Source organism: Anomaloglossus baeobatrachus, chromosome 6 (assembly GCF_048569485.1).
Source record: "Anomaloglossus baeobatrachus isolate aAnoBae1 chromosome 6, aAnoBae1.hap1, whole genome shotgun sequence".
Lineage (NCBI taxonomy): Eukaryota > Metazoa > Chordata > Amphibia > Anura > Aromobatidae > Anomaloglossus > Anomaloglossus baeobatrachus.
The window spans coordinates 411,217,557-411,245,354 of record NC_134358.1 but is presented as its reverse complement, the minus strand read 5'-3'; positions in this window follow the sequence as shown (position 1 = coordinate 411,245,354).

Below are 27,798 nucleotides of genomic sequence, written 5' to 3'. Positions count from 1 at the left end.
TTTGGGATTTATAGTGTTGTTACCTTATGAACAATTTGCTTATTGTCCCCTTTTAACATTAAAGATTAAATGACTAACTACGCTCATATTGCTATTTCACTATATAACCTCACTGTATAACCTCTATTATATACGTGATTATCCTGCTATATGGTATCCTAATTCTCTCTTTCTATATTACAAAACTAGCACCACTTTGTGACAACCACATCCAGCCTGTCACTCACCCCTGCACTGACACGTGATTTCCGTGCCTGGATCCACTACCAACACTGTCATGTGACTCACTAACACGCCCTCCCTGTCACATGTGCGCTCCAATACCTTACTTCCGCGTTCCACCCAGCAGCAGTGACGCACTCCCTACCTCTAACAGTGGATCGACGGCAACCACTTGCGCATGCGCAGTGCACCACGCCCCATCATGCACCACTTCTAACGAAACCGGAAGTGATGTCGCGGCTCTTTCCAGGTTAAAAGGACGCTTTCCCACTAACTTTATACCCCACAGGACGAGCGATCTATCTCTGCGGCACAACAGGCTCATGGTAAGGTGACTCACCTGGACATTACTGGACCCACACTACCACCATAGGATATGTATTCACTGATTCCCTCTTCTCCATAGCCAGCTACCTTGACTCCCTCTATGCCCACGGACCTTCCTCCAGGCCATACCACTGAAGTCACTAGGTAACTTAATTCTCATTTTTATTCTCTCTCCTCTATCCTTTCTCCTCCACTCCACACCCCGTAGTTACCACTGAGTTACCCCTGATTTCATTTTATGTAGCTGAAGTAACAATCAGGCACATCACCCTGATTACAAGCGCGAGCCCTGGACCCTGACTCTGCGCTGCAGGAGCTGCCCTCTGCATGACTCTCATGATTGCTATGTTTTCCAAACCCAATGGACCTTCCTCCAGGCTATACCACTGAAGTCACTAGGTAACATGTTTCTCATTTCTCTCCTCTTCCCCCCCCCTCTTTCTTCTACTCCTCACCCTATGGTTACAATCTAATCACCCTGATGTCATTTCATTTGGTGCAGCTGAAGTAACAATCAGGCACATCTTCCTGATTCCTAGCATGAGCCCTCGACCCTGACTCCATACCACAGGAGCTGCCCTCTCCCTGACAATCTTATGAGTGTAATATATCTCAAGCCCAATGGACCTTGCTACAGGCTATATCACTGAAGTCAATAGGTAACATTACTTCCGCCTTTTACTCTATCCCCCTTTTTTTCACCCACTATTCTATGTAATATAGCTATAATAGCAATCAGATTTTTCATCCTGATCTCAAGCTCGAGCCTTGGACACTGACATCACACTGCAGGAGCTGCCTTCTCCCTGACACTTTCGTGGTCGCCATATTTTCCAAGCGTCTGGACACTCCAGCAAGGGACACATACTACCACTGAGGTAATCAACACTTTACTTCCCCTTATGGATCCTACCTGATGATCAGTATCACCCTGTTACCCAACCTAATAGGTCATTCCCTATTCCCATACCTCTATGGGTATGTCTTATGTTCTCTGTTCCAGACTTCCTTACTATGATCCACACACGTTTTTAGGATCTGATCCCATACGCCGGCATTACCCAGGGACCCTATATAGGGTATGTCCAAACAAACATTTTTTCCTGATCTTCCTTTCTCCTTTACATTTTGTTTTTCCTCCTTCAGCTGTCTCCGCACGGAGGGCATTACATTCTTACAGCCATCCTACATACTTACCAGGCTGCTATTCCAGTGTAGGTCAAGGTGAGTGTCCTTACCATGTTCTCCATACCTAACGGTCACTCCACGTCGGTTTTTCATCCTATATCCACCGGGTTATATTACAACAATAATCAACAGGTTCTGTGAACTTTTATGCATGGTACCCTCCATGTTTAAATTGTATGCATTGATTCTTGTACCCTTGTCTCTATGGTTTTGTCATTGCCTATGTTTTCTGATGTTCATTTTTGCCTTGTGTACCCTGACAATGCAGCCATTTATTACAATTGATTGATTTCCTTTCTTTGTTTTGTTTTCTCATCTGTAAATAATGTATTCAGCCTGTCCGACCTGATGAAGGCTTGTTAGCCGAAATGTCGACACCTGGCGGACAATTGTACAGCACCGTTTTTTTCACGTCTTGCACTAACAAAATAAAAGAAAAGGATTTTGACATCTAATTACTGCGTTCTATTTTGGTTTATGGGAAATCAATAGTGTGCCGGAGTTAGCCTCCAGTGATTTTATAAATCTCAGTCTCCCTCATAATGCGCAATAAATCCGGGTGTATGCACCTCAAATTCATTGGCGCACTGCGCAAGTCCAAGATGGCAGGGGTGATGGACAACACAGCTAGCCACTAATTTGCGGAGTTGGTGGTAATGGCTGGCTGAGTCCTTCATTACCGCTGTGTTCAGTTGTGTTCCATGCAGTATAATAAAGCTATGTTTACACTTGCAATATGGTTGGAAGAAAAACTAAAAAGCAGTGCCGGATCTGTCATACAATGGAAGCTACCAACGTCTGACAGCTCATATTACCAGAAAATGTCCAAAGGGTTCCATCAAGTCTGTCATTTTCAAGTAATTATTGTGCTGCATGTCGACTATTTTTCTGTCAAATATGTTGGCATTTGTAATGATCATTTGTTTTTTGTGTCATTAGATACAAATGTATATGCTATAATATTCTTACCATTACGGTAATATATAGACAACAAAAACGTTATCACTGGGGAACTTGAGTGTGAAGAAAAAACCTTAACAATAGACACAATCTGTTGATTGTCTTTGGGAAGTCTAGAAAAACAAGGGATGGTAGAAGAAGCATAGCTTGCTTACAGTTTCATAATACAAATAATTCCCCTTTGAAGTTCACTCATCTGTGCAAGGAATCAGGCTAGCTCTTCTGACAGTAAAAATCACCATGGTTGGTGGATGCTCAGGGATGAATATAGCTTGGGAACTCATTGCTTCACATAATTGCTGCACAAAACATTGTTGTACTACAATAGGACTGATGAAACTTTTAGGGAAGAACTGAGAAGACAATAGCATGTCTAAATTTACTTGTTTTGTTTTAAATATTTTATACTATAGGCTTACTACTATAAGCTATTACACTTTTAGTAGTAGTAGTAGTAGTAGTAGTAGTAGTAGTAGTAGTAGAAATAGATTTTTTTTTTAAATTGTATAATGATAAACTGATAAGCAAAAGGGCAACAATGTTTTGAACTTTTGACTCTCTGGCTCAATATCTCACCATCTACTACAGCTTTGAGAGGGAGACTACCTTCATTTTATAGATAATCATCTTTGCTATCTCATACATAAATTTGACTTGCAACTATTTAGAATATTATTAGTTATGCAGATTCTTGTCATGTCACTGCATTGTTACTGTTTTGCTCTTGGTGTTAGAAAAATCTTTTTTTTATTCCTGTATAATATAAATTACATTCCCTATTAAGTCAGTGTGTTATTAAGTTGATTCTTAAGTGAAAATACACTGGTTCAATTCAAGGAGCAGCCAATAAGAAGATTTCCCAAGAAAAGAGAAACAGCAACATCCAGCTCATCAATAGCCATCTCTCAGCCAAAAAAATTGCCAAACTGCATCATGTGAGTGCTATGCCAGTTGGAAGAATATGAAATAAAGTCAATCCATCTATTCAAAAGCTAAGCAGTGGATGTCCAAGCAAAATAACGGAATCAACAAGTCGGCTCATCACAAGGTCTATGAGTTCTGGAGCGAAAAACATGGTGGTGGAGGTGGCTTCCATTCTTCGTAATAGTGAGAACAGAGATGTCTATGCAAACACTGTGCAATGCACATTACACAAGTCTGGAATGGCCGTCTGAAAACAATTGAAGAATCGACTTCAATATTCTCAAAAGAAGCGTCTGCTCGAGTTTGCAAAAAAGTACAAAATGTGGATTGTAGAAGATTGGAAACAGGTGATGGTGATTTGGAGTGATGAGATGAAAGCCAATAGACTAAGCTTTGATGTGTGCAAATGGGTGTGGAAGAAACAAGGGAAAAAATGGCTAACAACGCTGAACTATATGTGAGTTTCTTACAAGACGAGTTATTTTGTACACTCGAGTACTATGGGTATAAAAAGGACGACATAGTGTTCAAGCACGACAATGACCCGAAGCATGTCAAGTTTGGTGAAGAATTGGTTCAATGACATTGAAGGAGAGGTGTTGGATTGACCCCCACAGTCCCCAGATCTCAATGCAAACGAACACTTGTGGGTAGAGTTGGAGAAAAAACCTGTATACATAACCAAGTGAGTCGTCTAGTATGAATCAATATAGGGAACTTGTAGAAGGCACCTGGGATCACATTTCGGTCGAGACATGTCTGAAACTGATCAAGAGCATGCCTAGAAGGATTTAGGCAGTGTGAAAGCCAAAGGTGGATTTACAAAATACTTACAAAATAATAAAAATTAAAATTTAGATTTCAAGGAGCAAAACACTAACAATGCAGTGATGTAGCACTGGCATCCATGCACCCCTTGCTCTCCTCCCCGCAGGGACGCACGCTTATTCACTGTCGCAGCAGGCTCTCACCACACTGCCAGGTGTCCCCGAGCTTCTTCACATTAGTGCTTTCTACATTCCGCTCCTGGGGCCTGTGCACGTGGCACAGGTCCTCCGGGAGTTCTCCTAGAGCATGCGCGAACACCACTGCCCTTCTCATAAAGGGCCAGCCCATCATTCCCTGGAACGCTCATACAGTGCTGTGAAACAAAGCAAAAAAACATGTTTTTGAATATTTAATAATAAAATGTTATAATGCATTGTTACATACCAATTTTTGTAAGAAATATGTCCTCCTTTAGCACATATGAGATTTTCAATGCGTTTTGGCATTGATTCTACCAAGTTGTTGCATAAATTCTTCAATTCTTCATCATGGTACCACACTTGTATGTTTATCATGCATTCTTTGGTTGTACAGTCTATTTTGCCAAGACGTCTCTTCACAATGCTCAGCAAATTTTCTATAGGATTTAAGTCGGGTGAATTGCCAGGCTAGTCCAGCACTTTTACTTTATTTTCTTCCAGGAATTTCTTCACACACTTGGAATTGTGGCATGGAGCCAAATCTTTTTGGAATGTCCCTTCAAATTTACGCATGAATGACACAATTAAACGTTTTAAAACATCTATGTATTTGGATTAATTCATCATACCATCAATAGGAAATAAGCTCCCTGTACCATCAGCTGTAAAAAAGCCACAAAACATCTGTTTTTGCGGGTGTTTTACAGTTTGTTGAATATGATCAGCTCACAATGGTTCATTTTTGCTTTTTCTAACAACAGTTGCTCGTACCCTTGAACAAAAAGATGGGTTTCATCACTGAAAATTGCCTTTTTCCACTGGCTAGTTGTCCAAGATTTATATTTTTTTTGCTAATGCGAGTCGTTTTGTCTTATTGGAGATGTCAGAAGTTGTTCCTTTACTGGCTTTGTTGCCCTCCGACCAACTTCCAGAAGCCGGCGCCGTACAATCAAATCGCTAATATCAATACCTGAAGCGATCAAGTCTCTTTGGGGGTCTTTACTTGTTTTTCTTCCTTTTTCGTTTTGGAGAAAACAATCCAGTTTCATTGTTTGTGCGAATTATTCTTGAAGCGGTAGATTTTCCAATACCAATGGTGGAAGCGATTTCTCTTACAGTCAGACTTGTATGTTCATTAAGAGTAATAATTCTAGACCTCTTCTGTGGAGTAACATCCATTTTTACAGGCACAAATCACACTGAGAGAAAAACTACACTAAACCACTCGTCACAGAAACAAGCTCTCAACTAAAGCTGAGTGGGCAACCAGCTGTTATTTTCTGACTAAATCCAGTCAAAGACATTTTGTTACTCAAGGTTGTACACTCACACTTGTTCAAAGCAGTTAAAACTGGTTTGAATCACTGACTAGTAACCAACTTACGATTTTACTTAAAAAATGCTTTGTCCCAATTAATTTGCACAGCACTGTACTAGGGGAGGTGTCTGGTCGACGCTTGTGTTCAGTAAGTTAGTGGTTCTGTGCCCTAGCCAGCAAGTTGTCAAGTCCCCTTGCCCATTCGGTCCTGCCTGCACCTGGTTCCAGTCCTGTCCTGACTGTACCTGGTCCCTGTCCGTTTTGCCCTATTGGCACCTGGTTCCAGTCCGTCCTGCCCTGTTGGCACCTGACCTGCTTTCAGTCTGCTCTGCCCTGTTGGTACCTGGTTCCAGTCCATCCTGCCCTGTTGGCACCTGGTTCCTGTCTCCTGTCGGTCCTGCTCTGTTGGTACTAGTGACTGTGTACATCATTCCCGGCCATGCCATCTATCTCAGCTACCCCAGCAGTTCCTGTCCTTGCTAGTGACTCTGCCTGTCTGTCGTGTCTCTGTTGTCTGCCGTAGCTACCCTGGTGTTCCCTGTCTACACTAGAGACTCAGCCGTGTCTGCACCCGTGTCCATCTCTGCCCTCGGGGTCAGCTGCCACAGTGCTGGTCACTGTCCTTGGAGTGGCACCTGGCATCCACCTCGCGGTGAGTGCTTAGTCAAGCCCCTGCCATTAAAGGGTAAACCCGGGGCCACCCTGTGGTCTAGTGGGTCCCCTTCAGCTCACCACTTTGCCATCTCTGGTGGCGAGCATTACAAGTGACATGACAAAAATCTGCATATCTAATCATATTCTAAATAGTTACAAGTCAAATTTATTTATGAGTTAGCCAAGATGATTGTCTATAAAATGAAGGTAGTGTCACGCTCTAAGCTGTAGTGGGTAGTGAGATATAGAGCCTGAAAGTAAAATGTTTAAAACATTGTTACCCTTTTGCTTATCAGTGTAAATATTATAACAAATAACAAATATGCAGGGAAATCAATACAAGCTCTCTCACCACAAACATTATCAATCATGTAATATTTCTGTTAGGAACCGTTTTACATCCAAGCATATATGTGCACTTGTGTAATATGTCGGGAAGGGGTTAAATAATTTAACCTTGGAAGAGAAAAAAGCAGTTGAACATCTGAGAAGAAATAAAAACCTGCTGATAAGGGGGGAGTAGTGGTAGTTTTGAAGTGGTCCGATTATGATTAGTAAAGACAGCTCTATGTATAAGGCATAAAAAAGAATTCTACTAGTGAATTTAGAAAGGAATTACTTTAATTATTGCTTTGTAGGAAATCTATTGGAGTATTAGATCATAAGGAATTTCACTTTTTGAATATTAAACACCCTAGAAGTCATGTTATATATGACCTTCCCAACACCCATAACCATGCATTAAAACTGTCAAGGAGACCTACAGTGTCAGGCAGTAACCTAGCTACCAGGGGGTAGGCAGAGGGGACCACTCGGAGTTACTGCTACCGCAAACTATATCGGTGTGCACAGCACGCCAGTATAGCTAAACTTCATGGTGCAGCAGGAGACACGATCTCCCTGTACTGCTCACTGTTCTGTAGACCGCAGGGCTCTTTTAGCCTTCAGTGTACAGAACAGCTAGATAGCGCTAACGCACACAGAACGCTGGAGCCCCGGCACAGTGACATCATCGCATTGTGCCAGGACTCTGAAGTCCTGTGCATGGAATGACAGCGCAATATTCAGCCTGTGCTGGACCCATAAGAATCTTAGATCCGGTGGGTATATGTTTTTTATTTTTATTTAAACGTGTGGTGGGACCCTCATACATTTGAGGAAGTACTGTGGGGGCCCTTATTCAACTTGTGGGATATTTATACATTGTAAGGAATGTAGTGGAGAGCCGATATACAGTGTGAGGGCTCTTATTCAGTGTGAGAGCTAATGTGAGGGCTATTATAAAGCGTGGGAGCTAATGTGGGGGTCAGTATACAGTGTGGGAGCTAATGTGGGGTTCATCATACAGTGTGGGAGGTAATGTGGGAGCTAATGCGGGGGCCATTAAATACCATGGTAACTAAAGCGCAGGCCATCATACATTGTAGGTGCTACTGTGGGGGGCTGTCAAACTGTGGGGAGTACTTTGGGGGCCATTATACAGTGTGACGGCTACTATGGTGGCCATTATACAATGTGAGAGCTACTGTGGGGACTATTAAACAGTACGCCAGCTATTGTAATGGCTATAATACAGTGTGGCACCAATTGTACAGCATGTGGCCCATTGTTTTGTGGGAGCTTTGGGCCCATTATACTGTGTATAGAGAAGCTGTGGGCTATTATACTGTCTATACAGAGTTGTGGGCCCATTATACTGAGAGGAGCTGTGGGGGCATCTTACTGTGTATAGGGAAGCTGTGTGCCCATCATATTGTGTATACGGGAGCTGTGGGGCTAATATACTGTGTATAGGGGAGATGTAGGAACATCTTACTATGTATAGGGGAGCTGTGGGCCCATCATACTGTGTATAGGGGAGCTGTACATGGGAGGGGGACTTAAGGAACATTTTTAAATGTTTGATAGATACTTAATCCTACAAAGTGTATTGGGGGCCTTTTAGGCCCCAGTGCTTACCTTTTTGCTATTATCTCCAATATTACTTTAGTTAGAATTTTGAAACTCTAGGTATTCCTCAAGTATGTTGTTGTTGGTAATATCTAGTTGTTCATATAATTTTTTTGATAGGCATTGTGGTGTAACAATGCTTTTTTGGGGAAAACCACATCTGTACTGAACAGGGGCCTTTTAGGCCCCTGCTATTTTTATCATGTAATCAGCAGTGTTTGTGTCTAAAGTTACTTTACTTTTAGTCAGGGTTGCTGGTGGTGGGGCTGAGGGGTTAATCATGCCATGTGAGGATGTCATATGATTTTAGGAGGGAGTGATAAGTCCATGGCATTGTCTCAGGTTCTTCTGAACACAGTAATGAGCTGTGCAAAGAGTACTGAGGACAGTATACACTGTGAGCTAATTGCTGAAGGACCTGTGATGATATGATGTTGGGAAGAAGTCTGACTCATTTTCAGTCTCTTTGTTTCTATAAGAAGCTTGCAAAGGGTAGAGCTTGTGAGCTACAAAAATCCAGAGAACTGTACACCACCTAAGGCCTGTGCCACACATCCGTGCCTCCGGTACGTTTTTGGCATTTTTTGCACGTACCGGAGACACGTGCTGATGTTGACATACTATTTTTAATCTAAAAAGCCTCACGTCAGTGTTTGCGCACGGAGCGTGTGTCCGTTCCGTGCGTACGTTTGTGCGTGTCGAAAAAGCGCTGACATGTCCGTTTTCCACCGGCATCACGTCCTCACGGATCCATTAAATCCTATGGGTCCGTGTTTACACGTACGTGATACGGATGGCCTCCGTATGCTATCCGTGTGGTCCGTGTCCGTGTTTTAATTAGAAAGTTTGATACACTCTGAAATACTTTCAGGTGGCGTTGCTAACATATTTTCTTGCACAAAACTAACTGTGCATTTGCAGAAGGAGTGAGCAAGCAAGAAGTTGGAGTTCTGTGTATTGCAAGATCTATTTTGAGCAAACTTTCGTCTTCGAAATATAATAATGGCACCACGGGTGGACACGGAGAAACTTATAACAGCTGTCGAGACTCACCCACCATTATGGGATACACGTGTAGATGGTTACCATGACCGACTGACAGTTGATCGCCATTGGAATCAAGTAGCTGAGGAAGTGTACCCCAATAATGCATGGTCTAGATGTTCTCCTGCAAAGCGTGCTAAATATGGTAAGTTGTTGTATTTTTTTATATTTTTTTATTTAATATCTATATTTGGATTTATTCATACTTTCAAACTGTGATTGTTTTGGCATAGTTATGTTGTTTTTTAGTGTAAAATCCTATGAGAAGATTTGGTGTATGTACTACTCAATATATTGAGTTCCTGTACACTTTTTTCATAGTATCACCAAACTTTCATCAGTGTAAAAAATCGAAGTATACTTAAATTTGTAATCTGACTTGGAATTCCTCATGAATTTACTTAATTAACTGATTAAACTGTCATGTGTTTTAAAATTCCCTGTTGGATTAGTCAAAATTTAGTATCACACTTGAAAATTATTTTTTTTTTTTTTTTTAAAAATAATTGATTAAAATGACATGTCAATATCATTACCTACATGTATCCAATAATATTTCGATTAATTTTTAGCCAAATGTCATTGCAAAATCACCGAATTATAATTTAAATATAGATGACAATGACTTAAAATATAATTATTCAGAAATATTATTTGGTTTTGTGTGAATGTCTAAACATGTTTTTGAATGAAGAATATCTAAATAAATTATATTTCATCCTAAGTATTTGACCAACATAATTGTGTTAAATTGTATCTTAAATTTCGCAAACATTATTTAAATTAATGTGTGCAGATTTATGGAGAATGTTGCAAGTGACATATTTGTTAATTTTCCCCAGTTGACTTGGTAAAAAGGCGTTGGCGTTCAGCCCGTGATCAGTACCGAAGGGAGTACAACCCTATGCCATCCTCATCCAGCCAAGGCCGCAAACGCAGATATGTCTACTATGAACAAATAAGCTTCCTAGCACCCATCTTAGAAGTTACACAGTAAGTTTTTTTTTTTTTGGAAAAAAAAAAAAAACCCCTGAAGAAAATTGGACAAACATCAATGTTAAGATTGTAATATGTTTTTACATTTCTTATAGAACGGAGGATAATCTTGACGAATCTGATGATGAACCAACAGCAGGTCCCTCTGCTACAGCCACCTCAGCATCAGAACAAGAACCTGCCAGAGAAGACATTGAAATTCCTGAGACTCAACAAGATGCAGCAACTGATTCACATGAGGGTGGGACAGAGAGTGCACAAACCAACACCCAAGGCTCATCAACGCAACAAACAAACACACCAGCTACACAAGCAACACAAACAAATGTACTTCCACGTTTTGCACCACAACCTCTACGTGCAAGAAGAATCCGCAGACCTGAGGAAATGAGATCCTTACCGGAAATAATTGACACACGCATTATTCACATAATGAACACTTTAATTCCAGAAACAGATGCCGAGCGTTTTTGTCGCTCTTTATCAACTAGCTTAACCAAAATTCCTTCAGATAGACAGGAACGTGTAAGAGCTGCTATGCTGACCCTACTGTCAGCTAGTCAGGCAGAACAGGAACCAGTGAGAGTGTATGAGGCCATAGAAAATTGGCGTACCATTATGCAACAACATACAGTCCCAAACACAACAGACAATCAAAACACAATTTCAACACAAACAACAATGGCAACTGTAATAGTCAATAATCCACTATTACAACAATCTGGACAACCTTCAATGGCTTCAAGTACGTTATTCCCAACACCAATTAGACAAGGGTATGTTGCAACCAATACTGGTGCCTTAAGCACAGTACAAAGTGCTACCTCTCAGCAACCCTTGAACTATATGAATTTACAACCAACTCAAACTACTAGTTACTTTACTCAACCCACAAATATTGGTGGTTTACCTAATTTGTTTCCAGGTTCAACATACCCACAATCATTCATGATGCCTCATTATCCAATCTCAACTATGTTACCTACACCACACTTACAAACCTCAGTCAACTATCCTCAAGGTCAACAACATACACACACACAATACCCAATTACCCATGTAGATCCACAGGTCTACTCAACCACAGGCAATGTGTTGGGACAAACCAGCATGCAACAGACTGTTCCACACACTACTGTAGCTAGTAATAGGAATGTTGTTCAGCAAACAACTGTTTCCATTCCTGAAAATACCATTTCTGAGGCCACACAAAACAACATACTCAGCAACACTCAGGTTACTTCACTAGAAGATCTTGTTGACTTGTGATGCACATTTTTGCTAATCTTAGCAATCAAACAACAAATCTGATGAATGTGTCAAAATGTAAAAAAAGAGGGATTTCCAAAAATGTGCAAACTCAGAGTTGAAAAGATTTTAAAAAAATGTGTGATTATACTTACTGACGGATCACATATATGTTTTATGGCCTTTATGTTTGGAAATGTATTAACACAGTTTTACCCAACCAATTTGATGGTTAGATTAGTTCTAATATTCTGAAAACACAGCTTACAATTTTTTGGTCTATGTCAATGTCCAACATGATAGCAACTTAATTGGCCGACATTTTTGAACATTGTAAGCAATGCACACATTTTCTTTACAATGACTCTTGTATGTAAAGTATATTTTGTATGTTATGAAGATTAGCATTAAAATTTTCGTTTTGAAAAATTTAACAACAAATTAACAATATGTACATTTTTAATGTGGATGTGATAAAATAACATCCTTAATTTATGGATTAATATGCTTATTCGTAATAAAAGATTATGTTTTTGAAGAAAAAAACCATGTTTTTTTTGGATATTTAATTATAATATAGCATTTTTTCAATAGACGATTAACATTATTAATGTTGTAAGTTACAAATAAGTTTCCTAAAACATGATATTAACACAGAAATGTACATACACATACATACAACATTCAGAAAACCATGTTGCTAACATAAATGTCAGTTTATGACTAACGCATTTCCCCTTTAATACTTGTTTGATTTAAGCTCAGAGATGTTGAGAAAAATTAACCAAGTTCCTATAATAAAATAATTTGATATTTTTATCAACAAAAAACCATCACAATCTTAACAATCATCACTATTATTATTATCATCAAAACAATTAAAGTAATCAGTAAATAAATTTCTAATTTGTAAACCAGATGTCACGGAATTATGAGACATAGGTTCACCTGTGGGATTAACAACATGGTTTATCTGAAATTCATCATCCACATAAGTTCCTCCTTCATGTATCCGACAGTAATTGTGAAGCACAATGGTAGCCTTGAGTACAGATGTGACAAAGGTTGGCTGCAACTGAATCGTTGTCTGATAAATGCGCCATTTGTTAGCTAAAATACCAAATGCACACTCCACATAACGTCTTGCTTTAGTTAGCCGATTATTAAAGTACTGTTTCCTGTCATCAATGGATCTCCTTGGATATGGTCGCATAACATGTTTGGATAATGCAAATCCTGCATCTGCTACCATCACATATGGTGCCAACGGTCCAGATGTACCAGGTAGGGCAACTGGAGGGGGGATCAATAATGAATTTTCTTGCAGGCGTTGGGCTAATCTGGATGAACGGAAAATACGGGCATCTGAGGCACTACCATAGGCCCCAATGTCTGCATAAATAAATCGGTATTCTGTGTCAACCAATGCCAAAATAACAACGGAAAAAAACTTATGAAAATTGAAATAACGTGACCCAGAGTTTGGTGGCTTTTTAACTCTGAAATGCTTGCCATCCAAAGCTCCTATGCAGTTAGGAAAGTCAACAGAGTCCTTGAAGCCCTTAGAGATTTTCAACCAATCTTCTCTGTTTGGCTGAGGCATCATTTGTTCTTTTAAATGTTGCCATATCATGTCGCATGTGTGACGTACTATAACGGCAATGGTTGATCTCCCCAACAAAAAATCAAAATGTAAAGCACTAAAAGATTGACCAGTCGCCAAGAATCTATGAAAACAAGACAAAGAATGATTTACAATTAACACTATTTTTTTAAAATTCAAACAATCATAAGAAAACACAAACATTGAATCAAAAATGAGATTACATCAATAAGGATCAATTACACATTTCACTGTGAAAAATAACACATTTACACAAATTACCAAAAAAACAAATATATTACCTCAGAGTCACCATAAATCTCTCCTCTGGGGAAATGGAAAGCCGCATCCAAGTGTCCTGATGTTGCAAATGAGGTCGTAAAATATTTAGTAAGTAATCAAAACTCTCAACTGACAACCGGCAGTATGAAAAAAACTTATCTGGGAAATTCCGTAACTCAAAAAATAAAGTATGGAAATGACCATGCATAGGCCGCATCATCATTAGTGGATGCACCCACAATCTGGTTCTTCTTACATTATCATAATGCAACATGTGCCGTCTAACGCCAAAACGACGAGATATAATCCAACATAAAAACACTAAGGCCTCCGTGGATAATGGCATTGCCACAATTTTGTCTCAACACATAGGTGCTCCAAGACATAATACAAGCAGGAAAGAGCTTATAGTTAACTTATATTTATGTCCTAATCACATACACCTATGTGTCATTTAATTCCAAGTAATCACCATTATCTCAATGTGTGAAACATGTGAAACACGCACAAAAAACGGACTGCACACGGAACACACACTGACGTATTTCACGCACAGGAAAACGCACACACGTACACACGTATGACACACGATATGCATACGGACACCACACGGAGGGGAAAAACGGACTGCAAATACGGAACACGGACACAAAAAACGGACTACACCAAACGTACGTTTTTTACACGTGAGTGTGGCAGAGGCCTAAAAGAAAGTATAAAAGGTAAGAGCTGCTAAGGGTGAGAGGAGGAAGGGGACACTTTACCCTTACAGTGTGGCACACACAAGCAATTAGTGAACAACCCTGATTGTGTTCATTGTTTTTTCTTTTAATTTGCTAACATCTAGTCAGCAATGTCGCAGTCTTCCTCCAAGTGTCTGACTGACCAAGATATTGAAGCAATTATGTTTCAAAGTGATGATGAAAGTGAACTATCTTTGTCCGATGAAGGGTATCTGCCACCAGCTAATCAAAGATCCTCATCTAGTGATTCTTCTGATGATGACGAAGTGGATCCAGTGGATCCTGAAGAAGTGATAAGTAGAACATCCAAAACAAATGATTTTTGGAACAGTAATCCTTCATTAGTCGGACGTACTCCAATACATAATGTTGTGAGATATGCTCAAGGAGCTGTGGAAAGTCCCAGGTACTTTACCCCTAAAGACGTATTCTGTACTTTTTTTCTGACAATATTGCAGAAGAGGTCCTTTTATGGTCAAACCTAGAAGGAAGACATATCGCTTCTGCAAAAAATAAGTGCTGGAAAAATATCTAAAAAGAGGAACTTTATGCCTATGACTCGCCCACCCCAGGGCTATGGGACACTCGGTGCCGGGCCGGACTAGTCCGGTGGTAGTCAGTGGTGGCTGGGCCCGGCTCCGTGGCCCTGGTGGGTGTCAGTAGAATATGTGGCTTGCTTGTTAATGGTTGTGTTCGTGACGCCACCTGTGGTATGCGGCTAATAAGCCGCCGCTGCTGTGTGAGGCCTCCGGGATGATATTATGGCAGCTATGATGGTACTGCTCCCCACAGGTGGAGCAATGCCCGGGGCACAGTTGGTGCTTGTGAGTGTCTATGTAGGTGAAATGACAGAGGCAACTTCAGAGGTGCAGTTTAAGTTCTTTACTCACAGTTCTTTTCAGGGCAGGCAGAACCCTTGGACTGCTGAGACCACTGTCAGGGACCTCCGTCTTCTGGGTGATTCAGAGTGTGAAATCCGGTACCCTCTCTCTTAGTGTCTCTTTCTCTGCTGTCTTCACTAGCCTTGCCTTGTTAAGATGGACTTGGCTTGGCCTCCATTACAGTCTCCAGGCTGGGGGGTCACCTGTCGGCTGATTACCCCTTTTCTGAAGGGCTGCTCTGGGTTCTGGCCCTGGGAGCTTGCAACGTCCCTGGGCCTCGGTTTTTACTGTTTGGAGATTGTCTTTTCACTCCTCCAGTCTCTAGGGACCGTCCCCTGTCGCAGCTAATCACTCCACCGATGTCACTGTGGACCAGGCCACCGCAGCCTGCAGCTACTCGTAGCGCCTCTGGGCCCTCGGCTTCGGTACCCAACAAGGACAGCTCGTGGTACCTACAGGACTACCCGCGGCCCTGCGACCCTTTCTTTCTTCTCTTCTTTCTTTCTCCTTGCCTGCCTCCAGCAGGCCTCCTCCTCCCTCCTTTCTCTCGTTCTTCTCCTCCAACTACATGCTCACTCCTCACTCTCTCACTCCCTGAGGGAACTGACTAAACTTCACCTTCCTATCTCTGTCTGCTCTCCTTGGCTCCTCCCACCTCCCCAGTTGCTAAGCTGTAACCTATGGGAGCAGGGATGGGTCTTACGGCCCCTCCCAGCATGCAGCATGGGAGGGTTGCCTGCCACTTTCCCTGATCCTGTGTGTCCCTAACAATGGGTGTAGTGCGGATTTACCAGGGGACCGGAGTTCACTCTCTTCCTCTCCCAGAATGGGCATCACACCGCAGATGGGGTGCAATGACCTGTGGCGACGGAAGCCTCAGGGGCGCCACACTCCCCCACAGCAAATCCCAGCACGTCCTCGGGCTGAAAAACAACAAAAACATGTGGAGACACTGCAAAAACATTTTTGTATGCAATAACATAAACAGGAAAACATTTCTTCCCTTTATGGGAGGCACATGAAAGTAAACGTTGCAAACTTCTTATAAAGAAAAATTCTAAGTGTGCACTTCCAGTCCATTGCACGGTTTGGGCACATCCCCCATAATTCTGGTAGGGGGCACAACAGGTGCAACTAATTACATTTTTGGCTACTACAAGTCCAGTAGCCCGGCAGTTCGTTTCTTTCAATCAAACAAAAGTAACATCATCAACCAGCCATTAAGTCCAATGGCCTGGTTACATCAGACATATCAACAACATACCAGCCACTAAGTCCAGTGGCCTGGTAAGACATGACACATACACTTCACTGGGGGCCCACATTCCAGTTCAGTGGCCCGGTGACACATAACATGGGGGTGACGTCTTCAAAAAGAATCAGGGGCAGTACAATAGGAAAGGGTGTCATCTTCGAAAAGAATAAGGGGCAAAACACGAGGGACATCTTCAAAAAGCATTAGGGGCTATGTACAGTTTGGCAGCTCTTCATCTTCCTTACTCTCGAGGATAGATGTCAGGATCCCACTCCGGCATGGCTCCTGGCAGCAGGTACGCTGATGAGATCATCGTCTGGGTCCCTTGAACATTGGTCCCTGACCTTCCGCGCTGTCCTGCAGCCTGGGTTGGAGTGGGGCTGCCTGTAGGCGTTGCACGGCGCTGCTGCAGAGGGCTGCTTGTCTGCAGGGGGCTGTTGCTGTGGTCTCTAGGGCCCTGCTTTGGCCGAGCACCCTGCATCACGCGCGCCATGGAGATCCTGGTCTGCGTCTCCTGGGTTACTGTTGCAGGCCGGCTGCAATGTTCTGCGGCCTGAGTCTGTCTGGAGGTGGCGCTGCTGCTTGGGGAGATGCTGCGCCCTTGTGCTGTGCGGCGCCACTCTGGCTCTTCTGGGGCCGCTTCTTCCTTTTCTTCCGCTTTCTATGGCGGGCACCGCTTCGCGCGCTTTTCTTGGACAAGGGGGCGGGGCTTCTCTTCGCGCCCTTTCTTCTTAGGCTATGTGCGCACGTTGCGTAAAAACATGCAGTTACGCTGCGCTTTGTAGCGCAGCATAACTGCATGCGTCCTGCGGCCCCTGCACAGTCTATGGAGATTGTGCAGGGGCCGTGCGCACGTGGCGTCTAAGAGCGCAGCGCTTCGGCTACTGCCGAAGCGCTGCGCAAAAAGAAGTGACATGTCACTTCTTTCCTGCGCTTTGCCGGCAGCTCCTGCTCTGTCTATGGCAGGAGCTGCAGGCAGAGCGCATGGAATCGGCGCTCACTACGGACATTTCTGCAGCGATCTAAAGCGCACATGTGCTCTTCAGATCGCTGCAGAAATTTCTGCAGGGCTTGTACGCAACGTGCGCACATAGCCTTACACGCCCCCCTTCTTCCCGCTCTCAGCAGTGCTAATGGCGGCGGTTTCTCTGTAAAGTACACAGTCTGTCACGCGGTTCTTCAGGCGCACAGTACCCGGTTGGACCGGGCACGAAATCCTGTTCGTGACGCCAAAAGTTGACTCGCCCACCCCAGGGCTATGGGACACTCGGTGCCGGGCCGGACTAGTCCGGTGGTAGTCAGTGGTGGCTGGGCCCGGCTCCGTGGCCCTGGTGGGTGTCAGTAGAATATGTGGCTTGCTTGTTAATGGTTGTGTTCGTGACGCCACCTGTGGTATGCGGCTAATAAGCCGCCGCTGCTGTGTGAGGCCTCCGGGATGATATTATGGCAGCTATGATGGTACTGCTCCCCACAGGTGGAGCAATGCCCGGGGCACAGTTGGTGCTTGTGAGTGTCTATGTAGGTGAAATGACAGAGGCAACTTCAGAGGTGCAGTTTAAGTTCTTTACTCACAGTTCTTTTCAGGGCAGGCAGAACCCTTGGACTGCTGAGACCACTGTCAGGGACCTCCGTCTTCTGGGTGATTCAGAGTGTGAAATCCGGTACCCTCTCTCTTAGTGTCTCTTTCTCTGCTGTCTTCACTAGCCTTGCCTTGTTAAGATGGACTTGGCTTGGCCTCCATTACAGTCTCCAGGCTGGGGGGTCACCTGTCGGCTGATTACCCCTTTTCTGAAGGGCTGCTCTGGGTTCTGGCCCTGGGAGCTTGCAACGTCCCTGGGCCTCGGTTTTTACTGTTTGGAGATTGTCTTTTCACTCCTCCAGTCTCTAGGGACCGTCCCCTGTCGCAGCTAATCACTCCACCGATGTCACTGTGGACCAGGCCACCGCAGCCTGCAGCTACTCGTAGCGCCTCTGGGCCCTCGGCTTCGGTACCCAACAAGGACAGCTCGTGGTACCTACAGGACTACCCGCGGCCCTGCGACCCTTTCTTTCTTCTCTTCTTTCTTTCTCCTTGCCTGCCTCCAGCAGGCCTCCTCCTCCCTCCTTTCTCTCGTTCTTCTCCTCCAACTACATGCTCACTCCTCACTCTCTCACTCCCTGAGGGAACTGACTAAACTTCACCTTCCTATCTCTGTCTGCTCTCCTTGGCTCCTCCCACCTCCCCAGTTGCTAAGCTGTAACCTATGGGAGCAGGGATGGGTCTTACGGCCCCTCCCAGCATGCAGCATGGGAGGGTTGCCTGCCACTTTCCCTGATCCTGTGTGTCCCTAACAATGGGTGTAGTGCGGATTTACCAGGGGACCGGAGTTCACTCTCTTCCTCTCCCAGAATGGGCATCACACCGCAGATGGGGTGCAATGACCTGTGGCGACGGAAGCCTCAGGGGCGCCACACCTATATTGGACTTTTACTGCTGGCAGGGAGTCAAAACTGGTATAATGTTCCAATGAAAGAATTATTTCAGGACCCACTTTCTGATCCACATTATAAAGCGACAATGGCAGTGGACAGATATGAGGAAATAAGAAGAAACATTCGATTTGATGATAAGCAAACTTGTGCAGCGAGGTTCCAAACAGACAAATTAGCCCATATCAGTTATATCTGGAACATGTTTATCAAAAAGTGCACCAAATTTTACAATCCTGGTACTGTTACAGTAGATAAGCAACTTGTACTCTTCAAAAGACGTTGCACGTTCATACAATACATGGCCAGTAAACCAGCCAAGTATGGAATAAAAATATTATGGATGTGTTATTCTCCAAATTAATATGGCATAAAAGGGCTTATCTACTGGGGCAAGGAAGTTGATGCACCAGTACAGGAAGATTTAGGGTCTGAGATTGTGAAAACACTGGCTGTACCAATATACAATTCAGGTAGAAACATTACCATGGACAATTATTTTACCAATGTTGCACTGGGCAATTTTCTGCTTGAAAAAGCTGTTACACTGGTTGGTACTATGAAGCCACACAGACGAGAAATTCCTCAAGCAATAAAACACAATCCACACCGAGCACTTTATGAGAGTATGTAGCGCCCCTGTGGTTAGGCGCTACAGGGGAATACAGCACCTTAACATCAAGGTGCAGTGCCCTTTGGTCACAGGTGAAAGAGAGAGGAAATGCAGAGTCTTATATTAGATTGAGTAACATTGACTCAGCAGCCCTTACCTTCATATTCCTGGGACTGTTAATATAGTAGGTCCATAGGGGGGTGGAGCCTAGCTGAGTGTGAGACACGACGTGGTTGCCAGGGCGACTGGGTGACAGTTAGGGAGTTAACAGTCAGTCAGTAAGGAGTGACAAGAAGAGACGAGAGTAAATTGATGAAGGAAAGAAGGGCTAGAAATAACACATGCCCGACGTCCTGAGCGCGGGTACCCCAAAAGAAAAGAAAGACACTGGAAAAGGGGTAACCCAGACGGAAAGAGGACGCTTTAGGTCTGGCAAGAGCCGGCTGAAGAGTACAGGTCGACACCGGTATAACGGGACCGAGGAGGTTTGTCAGGTTTATCCCCAAAACCATTGACCGTTAACCTGGGATCCTAAATAAGAGGAGTCCCTGTACCATCAAGAGTCTGACAACTAACCCCAAGCCGAGTTCACGACGCTGTTGCAGGATAGATAAAGAAATCGTGCAGCATCAGACCCCTGGGAAAACCAGTGACGAGACTAATGAGTGGGTTAAAGAGGGAGTCACAGAGCCCTCAGAGCAGAGACCAAGAAAGAGACAAAGAAAGGTTACCTCAGAGAAAAACTCTGTCATTAAATCTCCTCCGAAATTTGTGACCATTGGCCTTCTGGTAACCGAACTGTTTCTACTGTGTACTGTGCAAAACAAACCAGATGCCAGTAAAAAGGACTTGTTTAAGCTGATGTGGACTCGGTGTGTTGTCTCTCCACCGTTCATCAGGACCCTGCGACATCAGAGAAGAAGGCAGCCATCACCGCTCGGTCGCTTCCCTCCTGGTCAGCGACCCGCCGCCCTGAGGTAAAATAGCTACACCTGTGGGGAGCTGAGAGATCTTAAGCTGCCGTCACCATAACCTCAGAGGTCGGCCGCGGGCAGCACTGGTGTATCCCACTTACCAGACACCACAGGTGGCGTCACGTATATCCCCAAAATCATCCCTGTACCCCATTCCACAGCCGCAGAGTGAGCGCCCAGGGCACTAAGCCGGGACTGACCACCTGTGATAACCCCATCTAGAGTAAAGTATCCATAGTCCCGGCACCAGAGTACCCCCTACCGAAAACCCTGATGGTCGACTCAAGTGTCTTTGGTTTCAACAATAAAGCGACACTGGTATCTTACAAAGCGAAGAAGGAGAAATCCGTTATATTATTCAGTACGATGCATCATGATTGCAGTATTGACAGCAATGACAGGAAATTGAAACCAGAAATTATCCTGCATTACAATAAAACTAAAGGAGGTGTAGACAAAATGGATGAAATGGTGGGAGAATATTCATGCAAGAGGCAAACGAGACGTTGTCCTGTAGTAATTTTTTCAAATATGCTTGATGTAGCAGCCTTGAATTTATTCATTTTTTTATACAGAAACTCATCCAGAATTACATGCAAGGAGGGAGGAGAGGAGACACCTATTCTTGAAGGACCTTTGTCATGAACTTGTAATGCCTCACATGATGGAGCAAAGCAACATGAAATGCTTGCCAAAGCAAACTAAAGACACAGTGAAACGGTGTGGGGTACAGTTTCAGGATATTCCACAGCCAGGAGAAAGAAAACTAAAGCGTTGTTTCATTTGTCCAAGAAACTTAGAGAGGAAAACTGAGCGATATTGTACCACTTGTGGGGAAAATGCCTGTAAAGAACATTCTTCAGAAAAGATAACATGTGAAAATTGTTTGGAAGACCAATAAAATTGAAAAGAAAAAGTTAGAAAAGAAATGTAGCTGCAGCCAGTTTACTCTAGATTTATATACCTTTGTGTGTTTTTCATATATTTGTTTGAAATTTGGAAAAAAAAATGTTTTTGGTGTTTTCTGCAAAAAATTATAATTAAAATGTTGTGCCTTATTCATATCTTATCTTGCAATTTTTAAATAAACTTGTAAAAGTTATTTATGTGAGTTTCTCTATGTGATATGCACAGGAGGCTAAAAGGCCCCTGTTACGTAAAAGTGTAGATTTATGACGTCACGCATGCTAGGGTTAAGAATCATCGTTAGGGCACAGTCACATGGCCAAGTAACTCATCCAAACATCACATTGCACTGCTCAAACTGGCCGATGGCTCCTCTGACGCAAGCATGACAGCATGTATTTTATGCAGCTGTCCCGCTAGGGTCAGGACTAGGAGAGCCACTAGCATTGCGATGCGATCCTCAGATGAGTAATACGGCCGTGTGAGTGCACCGTTATGGCACTTAGTGTATTGTGACAGTCAAATGTTCACATGGGGCATTATTACTTTCTTTGGGCAAAAAGCGGATACTTTTCTAGTGCACTTGCACAGGTCATTAATATTTTCTAAGGGGCAATTTTAGTATCTAGAGGGCACAAATGAGGCATTATTACATGTAAGGAGCACAATGATGATGCTATTATGTGGGGCAGTAAGAGAAGCCCTGTTATTGTAACACACAGAAGGTACAGTAACGGGGACACATTCGGAAGCAGCTTAGCACTAAGTTATCAGTAGGATGAAGAGTTTGTGTCGGTCAGGAATAGAAATGTGCTGGAATGTGAGAAGTCAGATGTGTCTTGGTTGTAATCTCTGCAGACGAGTCGTGATTGTTGTGTTGGTGTGGGCCAAATGGAAAAGACGGGACAAGTGAACGACTCCATCAGAAAGAATGTCAGCTGTAAGTCACCATCTACAACTGTACTGTTATCTCTTATATGTACTGCAGGACTGGTATCTACCGCTATGGTCACCATACGGTAATATCGGTGTTGGCTTTTGTATAGAGATTTATTTCCAGTAACAGCATGGTCATCTGCTAAGGTTCCTCTGTACCCACAATTGGGGTGTGCTACTGTTAGTTGTTACCATGGTTATCTTATTAGGGGCCCACTCAGATGTTTTGCCTCCACTAAGTTGGACCCCTAGCTACACCTCTGGTGTCAGGGATTTATTTACTTACTTGGCATTTGTCAGAATTATAATAAAACTCATTTATATTTGAATAATACACAAGATGTCATTAAAGGGGTGTTCTCAAGTTTAAAAGTTGATTAATCCAAACAAGGATATGTTAAAAGCATAGTGCTATAGGTTAAACTATAATAACACAACAGGAGATACCAGACCTCTCCTTTGAATATGTTAACAGCATGTGCCATCTGATAAATGAGTCTTAAGGGTGCTTTACATGCTGCGACATAACTAGCGATCTCGTTAGCGATGTAACACGCCAGATCGCACATACGATTTGCCGAGATCACACATGTGACCGGCGCTACAAAAATGACCTATGTGCGATCTTGGCAAATCTTATCTGCGATCTGGCGTGTCACGTCGCTAACGAAATTGCTAGCGATATCGCAGCGTGTAAAGCACCCTTTACACTTATTGCTGGTATTTTGCCTGTCCCTGCCGTGCCAATGCACATTTTGCCCTCTATGTGAGGGGGTACAACATAACAAGGACGAAACATGCGTTGGGGTGACAGGGACACACAGAGTACCAGCCCTAAGTGTAAGTTGACTGATTTAAGCATAACCTTCTAATACTATTGTGACACTTATGTAAACTAATGCACATGTACCTTTAAGAAGTGCTCAGTGTTTATCATATGGCACATATTGTTAACAAATACACAGGACTGGTCTGGTATATCCTCTTGAGTACTTTTAATTTAATCCATAGCACTATGCTTTTAACATACAATGATAAGCAAAAGGGTAATAATGTTTTACACTTTTAACTTTCAGGCTCCATATCTCACCATCTACTACACCTTTGAATGTGAGTTTACAGTCATTTTATAGACAATCACCTTGATTTTCTCACATATAAATTTGACTATTTAGCATATGATTAGTTATGCAGATTATTGTCATGTCATTACATTGTTACTGTTTTGCTCCTCAAAATCTAAAATGTTATTTTTATTATTTTGTAAATGCACCTTTTGGCTTTTGCACTGCCTGAATCCTTCTGAGCATACTCTTGATCAGATTCAAACATGTCTCGAACAAAATCTGAACCCAGGTCTCTTCTATATGTTCCCAATGTTGGTGCATACTAGTTGACACACTTGTGGCTGTATACAGCTTTTTCTTCAACTCTATCCACAAGTGTTTGATTATCTTGAGGTTTGGGGACTTTGGGGCCAATCCAGCACCTCTGCTTCATTGTCAATGACCAATTCTTTGTCAATCTTGACATATGTCTTGGGTCATTGTCCTGCAGGAACACTGTCATCCTATTCATAACCATAGAACTCGAGTTTATAAAGTAACTAATTTTGTAGGATATTTACATATAGTTCAGCATTGAGACCAACATCAATTCTGGTCAAGTGTACAACTCCTTTGCTTGTGAAACAACTCATGATCATCAGGATTCCTCCACTGAACTTGACAGTTCCTTCAATTTCTTGATCCATTAGTCCCTTTTTCGATTGTTTTTTTTCCAGAACCATTTGCACCATCATAGCCTAGTCTATTGGCTTTCATCTCATCGCTCCAAATCACCTGTTTCCAATCTTCTACTGTCCATGTTTTGTACTATTTTGCAAACTCAAGCTGACACTTCTTTTGAAGTTGAGGCTTCTTCACCTGTTTTCAGGTCACCATTCCAGACTTTGGTAACATGCGTCGCACAGTGCTTGCATAGACATTTGTTATCTCACTGTTATGAAGAATACAAGCTACCTCCACTGCCATCAGGGGTGGGATTCAGCCGGTTCTGTCCGGTTCTGGAGAACCGGTTGTTAAAATAGCAGCCGGTTCCCAGAACCGGCAAGAAACAGCTCTGGAGATCCGGTTCCCTGCTGTATTCATTTGTGTTAGTGTCTCTTTAAGACTCTAGCACAAATGAATCTGCATACCTCCATGCCGCACTTCCTGGTTCTGTGCAGCCTGTCGGCTCCCTGACCCGGCATGCAGTGACGCGCTGACGCTGCAGACACAGGTCACGGCAGGAAGAGGAGGGAGCTCCTCCTCCTGCCGTCTGTCAGCGTCACTGTGACTGCAGAGAGCCACGGAGGAGGACGGGAGACACAGGAGAGGCCGGTGCTGCTTGTATCAGGTAAGCCTCTCAGTGAGCCGAAGCTGCAGGGAGAGGGGCTGAATAAGATGGGAACTGTTACTATATGTGGCTATATGGGGAGAGGAGGCCATAATAGGATGGGATCTGCAGGGGAAGAGGAGGCCATAATAGGATGGGATCTGCAGGGGGAGAAGAGGCCATAATAGGATGGGATCTGCTGGGCGAGAGGAGGCCATAATAGGATGGGATCTGCAGGGGGAGAGGGGCCATAATGGGATGGGATCTGCAGGGGGAAAGAGGCCATAATGGGATGGGATCTGCAGGGGAAAGAGGCCATAATGGGATGGGATCTGCAGGGGAAAGAGGCCATAATGGGATGGGATCTGCAGGGGGAAATAGGCCATAATGGGATGGGATCTTCAGGGGGAAAGAGGCCATAATGGGATGGGATCTGCAGGGGAAAGAGGCCATAATGGGATGGGATCTGGAGGGGGGGAGAGACCACATGGGATGAGATCTGTATGGGGAAGGTCGTCCGTTCCAATTTAGCAATAATTTTTAGTAATAATTTTTAAAAACTGTAGAAAAACCATTTAATACAATATGACTGACAGTGACGGGAACAACTTGTACTGGACACGAGAGTGACGGTAGAGGAGGGGAAGAAGGGGAAAGAGATGATACTTTAAATTACATGTATTTTTGGTTGAGGAAAGTGCGTGAAAATGGGTGTGGCTAACAAAGTGGGTGTAGTTACAGAATGGGTGTGGTTTTGAAATGGGCGGGGTTTACAGGGAACCTGTTGTTAAAAATTTGAATCCCACCCCTGACTGCCATGTTTGTCACATCAGAACTGATGGACTTGTGATGACCTGACTTTTTGACTCAGATCTTTATCCTGGACACACACCTCTTGGCTTTTGAATGGATCGATGGACTTCATTTTATTCTTCCAATGGCGCTCACATAATGCAGTTTGGAAATTTTCTTGGGTGAGAGGTGGATATCGATGAGCTGGATGATATTATTTTTTTTTTTCTTTTTTTTCTTGGGAAATCTTCTTCGTGGCTAATCCTCAATTCTAACCTGTGAACTTTCGCTTGGGAATCAACCTAATAACACACAAGCTATTACAGAATGTGATAAGTTGTTGTAATTTGTAGCATACGGGAAGATCTGCATAACTAATCATATGCTAAATAATTGCAAGTCAATTTTATGTATGAGATAACCAAGAAGATTGTCCATAAAATGAACGTAGTCTCACTTTTGTAGTGGATTGAAAGATATAGAGCTTGAAAAAAGTTCAAAACATTGTTACTCTTTTGCTCATTTGTGTATCATAGTTTAAATAAATACATTTAATTAATTCAACAATTACTTGTATATATGGGCTTAATTTACTAATTTTTTGGGCTTTCCTTTCTGTACTCATATGACATTAGTAGTGTTATCTACTTACTGGATTGCCCTAGTGGCCTCCAGTAAGTGGGTTGTACTATGCGGAAATTAAAACCTAGGATTAAGAAACATATTTAGAATATGAAAATTAGCTTATAAATGAATAGTGCATCAGTCCATTTAATCCATTTTTATACTTGTTCATGAATTTTGTTTTGGCAGGGAACAGATGTACTATTTGTGTCTTTTGTATCTAATTTATAACTTATCATTTTTATTGATATTGATATGTGTAAATTGGCGGTAATAGCACTATGTAGCTATGCCCCCGAAGAAGCCAACAGGGTGAAACTCGAGTTACGTTTTAAACGTTATACATTATGTTGACAGTTATTTTAACTCTTATAAGTATATTTTAAAGAACTTTTGCTTTATAATTCCTATCAGGTGGTTGTTCACTATTGTGAGTGTGTTGGCTTACTCCTTTTTTATTTTTTGCAGAATAAAGGCTACTTTACACACTGCGATATCGGTCCCGATATCGCTAGTGTGGGTACCCGCCCCCATCTGTTGCGCGACACGGGCAAATCGCTGCCCGTGTCGCACAACAGCCGTCACACATACTTACCTGTCCGGCGACGTCGCTGTGACGGGCGAACCGCCTCCTTTCTAAGGGGGCGGTCTGTGCGGCGTCACAGCGACGTCACTGAAGCGTCACTGAACCGCCGCCCAATAGCAGCGGAGGGGCGGAGATGAGCGGGACGTAACATCCCGCCCACCTCCTTCCTTCCGCATAGCGGCCGGGAGGCAGGTAAGAGGAGCTTCCTCGTTCCTGCGGCGTCACACGCAGTGATGTGTGATGCCGCAGGAACGAGGAACAACTTCGTTACTGCTGCAGTAACGATTTTTAAGAATGGACCCCCATGTCGCCGATTAGCGATTTTGCACGTTTTTGCAACGATGCAAAATCGCTTATCGGTGTCACACGCAACGGCATCGCTAATGCGGCCGGATGTGCGTCACAAATTCTGTGACCCCAACGACTCCGCATTAGCGATGTCGCAGCGTGTAAAGCCCGCTTAAGGCACAGGCTTGCTAAATCTTACTTATATGAGTGAATAGTGTCACTGCATTGAATATTTTGAAGTGGATTGTTTAAGCCATATTCCATCCTTGTATATGTCATGTTCACATATATTAGTAAATAGGAGCTGGAAAGAGAAATCGCGCAAAATAGGGTCTTATCCATTTAAACTTAAAGGAGAAACAACTCAGAAAGGCTCACCTTGGGTGGTTGTGCAAGTCACAACCACCATAAAATGCCTGAGGCCGCTGTAGAACCCACGTGGAGATACAAACAATGGAAGGAAGAAAAGGGTGAATCTCCTGCGCCGCCAAACCAGTCCAAATGATGTAGATAAAATATGATTTATTGGTCAACGCGTTACAAAGCCATCAGAGGCTTCTTCATCACGACAATCTAGATTGTCCTGATGAAGAAGCCTCTGATGGCTTTGAAACGCGTTGCCAATAAATCATATTTTATCTACATCATTTGGACTGGTTTGGCGGCGCAGG